Genomic DNA, 7500 nt, shown 5'->3' on the forward strand with positions numbered 1-7500 from the left:
ACTGCCTGGGAATACCAGGTGCTGTAGGCTTTTTTTGTGCTCCATGATTAGTAATTGCGCAACTTCTCAATTATTTTTCAAATTTGGTATGTTTCCAAAATAATTGTATCCCGTTTTATAGCGGAAATGTTGGACAACATCATGAGGGCTGGAGCTACCTTTTTACATAGAATTAGCATACAGGTAGTGTGTTCATGGGTAATAAATCAACTTTCACATGTAATGCAGTACAGAGAATATTGAGTCCTTCAAGAGGCATGAAAGAAAACCATTATTGTGTTGATTGTTCTCTCCACCTCCCTGCAACAGACACAGGATGGATGAATTAAAGTTATCCTACCAGACATAGGAGTCCTGAATGGGCCCACCAGTCTTATATATCTCGCCTGATCGAGCCTGATCGAGCGATGAGCGTGGTATCATGTTGCAAGTGGCTGCATGGCTTAGCTTACTAAATGCAAATGCATAAGAGTAATATTCTTAGCATTCCTAGAGCCTACGGCCACACCACACTGAATGCACCCGATCTCGACTGATCTCGGAAGTTAAGCAGTGTCAGGCCTAGTTAGTACCTGGATGGGAGACCGCCTGGGAATACCAGGTGCTGTAGGCTTTTTTGTGCTCCAAGTTCAGGAAGTGAGCCCTTTCTCAATTGCCTTTTAAAACTGCAAGGTCTAGCCGACTAGATGCTTAAAAGTACAAAACTCACTATGCCCAGAGCCTACGGCCACACCACACTGAATGTGCCTGATCTCGTCTGATCTCAGAAGCTAAGCAGTGTCGGGCCTAGTTAGTACCTGGATGGAAGACCGCCTGGGAATACCAGGTGCTGTAGGCTTTTTTGTACTCCAAGTTCAGGAAGTGAGCCATTTCTCAATTGCCTTTCAAAACTGCAAGGTCTAGCCGACTAGATGCTTAAAAGTACAAAACTCACAAGGACCAGAGCCTATGGCCACACCACACTGAATGCGCCCGATCTCGTCTGATCTCGGAAGCTAAGCAGTGTCGGGCCTCGTTAGTACCTGGATGGGAGACCGCCTGGGAATACCAGGTGCTGTAGGCTTTTTTGTGCTCCAAGTTCAGGAAGTGAGCCATTTCTCAATTGCCTTTCAAAACTGCAAGGTCTAGCTGACTAGATGCTTAAAAGTACAAAACTCACTAGGCCCAGAGCCTACGGCCACACCACACTGATTGCGCCCGATCTCGTCTGATCTCGGAAGCTAAGTAGTGTCGGGCCTAGTTAGTACCTGGATGGGAGACCACCTGGGAATACCAGGTGCTGTAGGCTTTTTTGTGCTCCAAGTTCAGGAAGTGAGCCATTTCACAATTGCCTTTCAAAACTGCAAGGTCTAGCCGACTAGATGCTTAAAAGTACAAAACTCACTAGGCCCAGAGCCTACGGCCACACCACACTGAATGTGCCCGATCTCGGAAGCTAAGCAGGGTCAGGCCTAGTTAGTACCTGGATGGGAGACTGCCTGGGAATACCAGGTGCTGTAGGCTTTTTTGTGCTCCATGATTAGTAATTGCGCAACTTCTCAATTATTTTTCAAATTTGGTATGTTTCCAAAATAATTGTATCCCGTTTTATAGCGGAAATGTTGGACAACATCATGAGGGCTGGAGCTACCTTTTTACATAGAATTAGCATACAGGTAGTGTGTTCATGGGTAATAAATCGACTTTCACATGTAATGCAGTACAGAGAATATTGAGTCCTTCAAGAGGCATGAAAGAAAACCATTATTGTGTTGATTGTTCTCTCCACCTCCCTGCAACAGACACAGGATGGATGAATTAAAGTTATCCTACCAGACATAGGAGTCCTGAATGGGCCCACCAGTCTTATATATCTCGCCTGATCGAGCCTGATCGAGCGATGAGCGTGGTATCATGTTGCAAGTGGCTGCATGGCTTAGCTTACTAAATGCAAATGCATAAGAGTAATATTCTTAGCATTCCTAGAGCCTACGGCCACACCACACTGAATGCACCCGATCTCGTCTGATCTCGGAAGTTAAGCAGTGTCAGGCCTAGTTACTACCTGGATGGGAGACCGCCTGGGAATACCAGGTGCTGTAGGCTTTTTTGTGCTCCAAGTTCAGGAAGTGAGCCCTTTCTCAATTGCCTTTTAAAACTGCAAGGTCTAGCCGACTAGATGCTTAAAAGTACAACACTCACTAGGCCCAGAGCCTACGGCCACACCACACTGAATGCGCCTGATCTCGTCTGATCTCAGAAGCTAAGCAGTGTTGGGCCTAGTTAGTACCTGGATGGGAGACCGCCTGGGAATACCAGGTGCTGTAGGCTTTTTTGTACTCCAAGTTCAGGAAGTGAGCCATTTCTCAATTGCCTTTCAAAACTGCAAGGTCTAGCCGACTAGATGCTTAAAAGTACAAAACTCACTAGGCCCAGAGCCTACGGCCACACCACACTGAATGCGCCCGATCTCGTCTGATCTCGGAAGCTAAGCAGTGTCGGGCCTAGTTAGTACCTGGATGGGAGACCACCTGGGAATACCAGGTGCTGTAGGCTTTTTTGTGCTCCAAGTTCAGGAAGTGAGCCATTTCACAATTGCCTTTCAAAACTGCAAGGTCTAGTCGACTAGATGCTTAAAAGTACAAACTCACTAGGCCCAGAGCCTACGGCCACACCACACTGAATAGTGCGCCCGATCTCGGAAGCTAAGCAGGGTCGGGCCTAGTTAGTACCTGGATGGGAGACTGCCTGGGAATACCAGGTGCTGTAGGCTTTTTTTGTGCTCCATGATTAGTAATTGCGCAACTTCTCAATTATTTTTCAAATTTGGTATGTTTCCAAAATAATTGTATCCCGTTTTATAGCGGAAATGTTGGACAACATCATGAGGGCTGGAGCTACCTTTTTACATAGAATTAGCATACAGGTAGTGTGTTCATGGGTAATAAATCAACTTTCACATGTAATGCAGTACAGAGAATATTGAGTCCTTCAAGAGGCATGAAAGAAAACCATTATTGTGTTGATTGTTCTCTCCACCTCCCTGCAACAGACACAGGATGGATGAATTAAAGTTATCCTACCAGACATAGGAGTCCTGAATGGGCCCACCAGTCTTATATATCTCGCCTGATCGAGCCTGATCGAGCGATGAGCGTGGTATCATGTTGCAAGTGGCTGCATGGCTTAGCTTACTAAATGCAAATGCATAAGAGTAATATTCTTAGCATTCCTAGAGCCTACGGCCACACCACACTGAATGCACCCGATCTCGACTGATCTCGGAAGTTAAGCAGTGTCAGGCCTAGTTAGTACCTGGATGGGAGACCGCCTGGGAATACCAGGTGCTGTAGGCTTTTTTGTGCTCCAAGTTCAGGAAGTGAGCCCTTTCTCAATTGCCTTTTAAAACTGCAAGGTCTAGCCGACTAGATGCTTAAAAGTACAAAACTCACTAGGCCCAGAGCCTACGGCCACACCACACTGAATGTGCCTGATCTCGTCTGATCTCAGAAGCTAAGCAGTGTCGGGCCTAGTTAGTACCTGGATGGAAGACCGCCTGGGAATACCAGGTGCTGTAGGCTTTTTTGTACTCCAAGTTCAGGAAGTGAGCCATTTCTCAATTGCCTTTTAAAACTGCAAGGTCTAGCCGACTAGATGCTTAAAAGTACAAAACTCACTAGGCCCAGAGCCTACGGCCACACCACACTGAATGTGCCTGATCTCGTCTGATCTCAGAAGCTAAGCAGTGTCGGGCCTAGTTAGTACCTGGATGGAAGACCGCCTGGGAATACCAGGTGCTGTAGGCTTTTTTGTGCTCCAAGTTCAGGAAGTGAGCCCTTTCTCAATTGCCTTTTAAAACTGCAAGGTCTAGCCGACTAGATGCTTAAAAGTACAAAACTCACTAGGCCCAGAGCCTACGGCCACACCACACTGAATGTGCCTGATCTCGTCTGATCTCAGAAGCTAAGCAGTGTCGGGCCTAGTTAGTACCTGGATGGAAGACCGCCTGGGAATACCAGGTGCTGTAGGCTTTTTTGTACTCCAAGTTCAGGAAGTGAGCCATTTCTCAATTGCCTTTCAAAACTGCAAGGTCTAGCCGACTAGATGCTTAAAAGTACAAAACTCACAAGAACCAGAGCCTACGGCCACACCACACTGAATGCGCCCGATCTCGTCTGATCTCGGAAGCTAAGCAGTGTCGGGCCTCGTTAGTACCTGGATGGGAGACCGCCTGGGAATACCAGGTGCTGTAGGCTTTTTTGTGCTCCAAGTTCAGGAAGTGAGCCATTTCTCAATTGCCTTTCAAAACTGCAAGGTCTAGCCGACTAGATGCTTAAAAGTACAAAACTCACAAGAACCAGAGCCTACGGCCACACCACACTGAATGCGCCTGATCTCGGAAGCTAAGCAGTGTCAGGCCTCGTTAGTACCTGGATGGGAGACCGCCTCGGAATACCAGGTGCTGTAGGCTTTTTTGTGCTCCAAGTTCAGGAAGTGAGCCATTTCTCAATTGCCTTTCAAAATTGCAAGGTCTAGCTGACTAGATGCTTAAAAGTACAAAACTCACTAGGCCCAGAGCCTACGGCCACACCACACCGATTGCGCCCGATCTCGTCTGATCTCGGAAGCTAAGCAGTGTCGGGCCTCGTTAGTACCTGGATGGGAGACCGCCTGGGAATACCATGTGCTGTAGGCTTTTTTGTGCTCCAAGTTCAGGAAGTGAGCCATTTCTCAATTGCCTTTCAAAACTGCAAGGTCTAGCTGACTAGATGCTTAAAAGTACAAAACTCACTAGGCCCAGAGCCTACGGCCACACCACACTGATTGCGCCCGATCTCGTCTGATCTCGGAAGCTAAGCAGTGTCGGGCCTAGTTAGTACCTGGATGGGAGACCACCTGGGAATACCAGGTGCTGTAGGCTTTTTTGTGCTCCAAGTTCAGGAAGTGAGCCATTTCACAATTGCCTTTCAAAACTGCAAGGTCTAGCCGACTAGATGCTTAAAAGTACAAAACTCACTAGGCCCAGAGCCTACGGCCACACCACACTGAATGTGCCCGATCTCGGAAGCTAAGCAGGGTCAGGCCTAGTTAGTACCTGGATGGGAGACTGCCTGGGAATACCAGGTGCTGTAGGCTTTTTTGTGCTCCATGATTAGTAATTGCGCAACTTCTCAATTATTTTTCAAATTTGGTATGTTTCCAAAATAATTGTATCCCGTTTTATAGCGGAAATGTTGGACAACATCATGAGGGCTGGAGCTACCTTTTTACATAGAATTAGCATACAGGCAGTGTGTTCATGGGTAATAAATCGACTTTCACATGTAATGCAGTACAGAGAATATTGAGTCCTTCAAGAGGCATGAAAGAAAACCATTATTGTGTTGATTGTTCTCTCCACCTCCCTGCAACAGACACAGGATGGATGAATTAAAGTTATCCTACCAGACATAGGAGTCCTGAATGGGCCCACCAGTCTTATATATCTCGCCTGATCGAGCCTGATCGAGCGATGAGCGTGGTATCATGTTGCAAGTGGCTGCATGGCTTAGCTTACTAAATGCAAATGCATAAGAGTAATATTCTTAGCATTCCTAGAGCCTACGGCCACACCACACTGAATGCACCCGATCTCGTCTGATCTTGGAAGTTAAGCAGTGTCAGGCCTAGTTAGTACCTGGATGGGAGACCGCCTGGGAATACCAGGTGCTGTAGGCTTTTTTGTGCTCCAAGTTCAGGAAGTGAGCCCTTTCTCAATTGCCTTTTAAAACTGCAAGGTCTAGCCGACTAGATGCTTAAAAGTACAAAACTCACTAGGCCCAGAGCCTACGGCCACACCACACTGAATGTGCCCGATCTCGGAAGCTAAGCAGGGTCAGGCCTAGTTAGTACCTGGATGGGAGACTGCCTGGGAATACCAGGTGCTGTAGGCTTTTTTGTGCTCCATGATTAGTAATTGCGCAACTTCTCAATTATTTTTCAAATTTGGTATGTTTCCAAAATAATTGTATCCCGTTTTATAGCGGAAATGTTGGACAACATCATGAGGGCTGGAGCTACCTTTTTACATAGAATTAGCATACAGGTAGTGTGTTCATGGGTAATAAATCGACTTTCACATGTAATGCAGTACAGAGAATATTGAGTCCTTCAAGAGGCATGAAAGAAAACCATTATTGTGTTGATTGTTCTCTCCACCTCCCTGCAACAGACACAGGATGGATGAATTAAAGTTATCCTACCAGACATAGGAGTCCTGAATGGGCCCACCAGTCTTATATATCTCGCCTGATCGAGCCTGATCGAGCGATGAGCGTGGTATCATGTTGCAAGTGGCTGCATGGCTTAGCTTACTAAATGCAAATGCATAAGAGTAATATTCTTAGCATTCCTAGAGCCTACGGCCACACCACACTGAATGCACCCGATCTCGTCTGATCTCGGAAGTTAAGCAGTGTCAGGCCTAGTTACTACCTGGATGGGAGACCGCCTGGAATACCAGGTGCTGTAGGCTTTTTTGTGCTCCAAGTTCAGGAAGTGAGCCCTTTCTCAATTGCCTTTTAAAACTGCAAGGTCTAGCCGACTAGATGCTTAAAAGTACAACACTCACTAGGCCCAGAGCCTACGGCCACACCACACTGAATGCGCCTGATCTCGTCTGATCTCAGAAGCTAAGCAGTGTTGGGCCTAGTTAGTACCTGGATGGGAGACCGCCTGGGAATACCAGGTGCTGTAGGCTTTTTTGTACTCCAAGTTCAGGAAGTGAGCCATTTCTCAATTGCCTTTCAAAACTGCAAGGTCTAGCCGACTAGATGCTTAAAAGTACAAAACTCACTAGGCCCAGAGCCTACGGCCACACCACACTGAATGCGCCCGATCTCATCTGATCTCGGAAGCTAAGCAGTGTCGGGCCTAGTTAGTACCTGGATGGGAGACCACCTGGGAATACCAGGTGCTGTAGGCTTTTTTGTGCTCCAAGTTCAGGAAGTGAGCCATTTCACAATTGCCTTTCAAAACTGCAAGGTCTAGCCGACTAGATGCTTAAAAGTACAAACTCACTAGGCCCAGAGCCTACGGCCACACCACACTGAATAATGCGCCCGATCTCGGAAGCTAAGCAGGGTCGGGCCTAGTTAGTACCTGGATGGGAGACTGCCTGGGAATACCAGGTGCTGTAGGCTTTTTTTGTGCTCCATGGTTAGTAATTGCGCAACTTCTCAATTATTTTTCAAATTTGGTATGTTTCCAAAATAATTGTATCCCGTTTTATAGCGGAAATGTTGGACAACATCATGAGGGCTGGAGCTACCTTTTTACATAGAATTAGCATACAGGTAGTGTGTTCATGGGTAATAAATCAACTTTCACATGTAATGCAGTACAGAGAATATTGAGTCCTTCAAGAGGCATGAAAGAAAACCATTATTGTGTTGATTGTTCTCTCCACCTCCCTGCAACAGACACAGGATGGATGAATTAAAGTTATCCTACCAGACATAGGAGTCCTGAATGGGCCCACCA

General features: G+C 46.7%; 17 non-coding genes and 8 pseudogenes across 17 annotated transcripts; all 25 read left to right on the forward strand.

The window, feature by feature from the left end:
- LOC138543531 (5S ribosomal RNA) overlaps positions 1-30 on the forward strand; it is a 109-nt pseudogene extending 79 nt beyond the window's left edge.
- Positions 31-494: 464 nt separating this feature from the next.
- On the forward strand, positions 495-613 carry LOC138538696 (5S ribosomal RNA). Its single transcript, XR_011286786.1, has one exon. It is a non-coding gene; the product is annotated as a 5S ribosomal RNA (ribosomal RNA).
- A 106-nt stretch (positions 614-719) lies between these two features.
- LOC138539909 (5S ribosomal RNA) lies at positions 720-838 on the forward strand. Its single transcript, XR_011287969.1, has one exon. It is a non-coding gene; the product is annotated as a 5S ribosomal RNA (ribosomal RNA).
- A 106-nt stretch (positions 839-944) lies between these two features.
- On the forward strand, positions 945-1063 carry LOC138537219 (5S ribosomal RNA). The gene has a single exon (XR_011285362.1). It is a non-coding gene; the product is annotated as a 5S ribosomal RNA (ribosomal RNA).
- Positions 1064-1169: 106 nt separating this feature from the next.
- Positions 1170-1288, forward strand: LOC138551267 (5S ribosomal RNA). Its single transcript, XR_011294993.1, has one exon. It is a non-coding gene; the product is annotated as a 5S ribosomal RNA (ribosomal RNA).
- A 106-nt stretch (positions 1289-1394) lies between these two features.
- Positions 1395-1503, forward strand: LOC138546418 (5S ribosomal RNA; annotated as a pseudogene).
- A 463-nt stretch (positions 1504-1966) lies between these two features.
- On the forward strand, positions 1967-2085 carry LOC138540637 (5S ribosomal RNA). Its single transcript, XR_011288678.1, has one exon. It is a non-coding gene; the product is annotated as a 5S ribosomal RNA (ribosomal RNA).
- Positions 2086-2191: 106 nt separating this feature from the next.
- On the forward strand, positions 2192-2310 carry LOC138537364 (5S ribosomal RNA). Its single transcript, XR_011285503.1, has one exon. It is a non-coding gene; the product is annotated as a 5S ribosomal RNA (ribosomal RNA).
- Positions 2311-2416: 106 nt separating this feature from the next.
- Positions 2417-2535, forward strand: LOC138549485 (5S ribosomal RNA). The gene has a single exon (XR_011293268.1). It is a non-coding gene; the product is annotated as a 5S ribosomal RNA (ribosomal RNA).
- Positions 2536-2640: 105 nt separating this feature from the next.
- Positions 2641-2752, forward strand: LOC138546611 (5S ribosomal RNA; annotated as a pseudogene).
- A 464-nt stretch (positions 2753-3216) lies between these two features.
- LOC138538697 (5S ribosomal RNA) lies at positions 3217-3335 on the forward strand. The gene has a single exon (XR_011286787.1). It is a non-coding gene; the product is annotated as a 5S ribosomal RNA (ribosomal RNA).
- Positions 3336-3441: 106 nt separating this feature from the next.
- LOC138539910 (5S ribosomal RNA) lies at positions 3442-3560 on the forward strand. Its single transcript, XR_011287970.1, has one exon. It is a non-coding gene; the product is annotated as a 5S ribosomal RNA (ribosomal RNA).
- Positions 3561-3666: 106 nt separating this feature from the next.
- LOC138539911 (5S ribosomal RNA) lies at positions 3667-3785 on the forward strand. The gene has a single exon (XR_011287971.1). It is a non-coding gene; the product is annotated as a 5S ribosomal RNA (ribosomal RNA).
- Positions 3786-3891: 106 nt separating this feature from the next.
- LOC138539912 (5S ribosomal RNA) lies at positions 3892-4010 on the forward strand. Its single transcript, XR_011287972.1, has one exon. It is a non-coding gene; the product is annotated as a 5S ribosomal RNA (ribosomal RNA).
- A 106-nt stretch (positions 4011-4116) lies between these two features.
- On the forward strand, positions 4117-4235 carry LOC138550256 (5S ribosomal RNA). Its single transcript, XR_011294013.1, has one exon. It is a non-coding gene; the product is annotated as a 5S ribosomal RNA (ribosomal RNA).
- A 106-nt stretch (positions 4236-4341) lies between these two features.
- LOC138546605 (5S ribosomal RNA) lies at positions 4342-4450 on the forward strand (annotated as a pseudogene).
- A 106-nt stretch (positions 4451-4556) lies between these two features.
- Positions 4557-4675, forward strand: LOC138542509 (5S ribosomal RNA). The gene has a single exon (XR_011290489.1). It is a non-coding gene; the product is annotated as a 5S ribosomal RNA (ribosomal RNA).
- A 106-nt stretch (positions 4676-4781) lies between these two features.
- On the forward strand, positions 4782-4900 carry LOC138547958 (5S ribosomal RNA). The gene has a single exon (XR_011291780.1). It is a non-coding gene; the product is annotated as a 5S ribosomal RNA (ribosomal RNA).
- A 106-nt stretch (positions 4901-5006) lies between these two features.
- On the forward strand, positions 5007-5115 carry LOC138546419 (5S ribosomal RNA; annotated as a pseudogene).
- A 463-nt stretch (positions 5116-5578) lies between these two features.
- Positions 5579-5697, forward strand: LOC138537792 (5S ribosomal RNA). Its single transcript, XR_011285916.1, has one exon. It is a non-coding gene; the product is annotated as a 5S ribosomal RNA (ribosomal RNA).
- Positions 5698-5803: 106 nt separating this feature from the next.
- Positions 5804-5912, forward strand: LOC138546420 (5S ribosomal RNA; annotated as a pseudogene).
- A 463-nt stretch (positions 5913-6375) lies between these two features.
- Positions 6376-6493, forward strand: LOC138542582 (5S ribosomal RNA; annotated as a pseudogene).
- A 106-nt stretch (positions 6494-6599) lies between these two features.
- On the forward strand, positions 6600-6718 carry LOC138537482 (5S ribosomal RNA). The gene has a single exon (XR_011285615.1). It is a non-coding gene; the product is annotated as a 5S ribosomal RNA (ribosomal RNA).
- Positions 6719-6824: 106 nt separating this feature from the next.
- On the forward strand, positions 6825-6943 carry LOC138544218 (5S ribosomal RNA). Its single transcript, XR_011290683.1, has one exon. It is a non-coding gene; the product is annotated as a 5S ribosomal RNA (ribosomal RNA).
- Positions 6944-7048: 105 nt separating this feature from the next.
- LOC138545860 (5S ribosomal RNA) lies at positions 7049-7160 on the forward strand (annotated as a pseudogene).
- The last annotated feature ends 340 nt before the right edge of the window (positions 7161-7500 follow it).

Source organism: Ambystoma mexicanum, unplaced genomic scaffold (genome assembly GCF_040938575.1).
Source record: "Ambystoma mexicanum isolate Mex_15411 unplaced genomic scaffold, UKY_AmexF1_1 Mex_scaf10, whole genome shotgun sequence".
NCBI classification, from domain to species: domain Eukaryota; kingdom Metazoa; phylum Chordata; class Amphibia; order Caudata; family Ambystomatidae; genus Ambystoma; species Ambystoma mexicanum.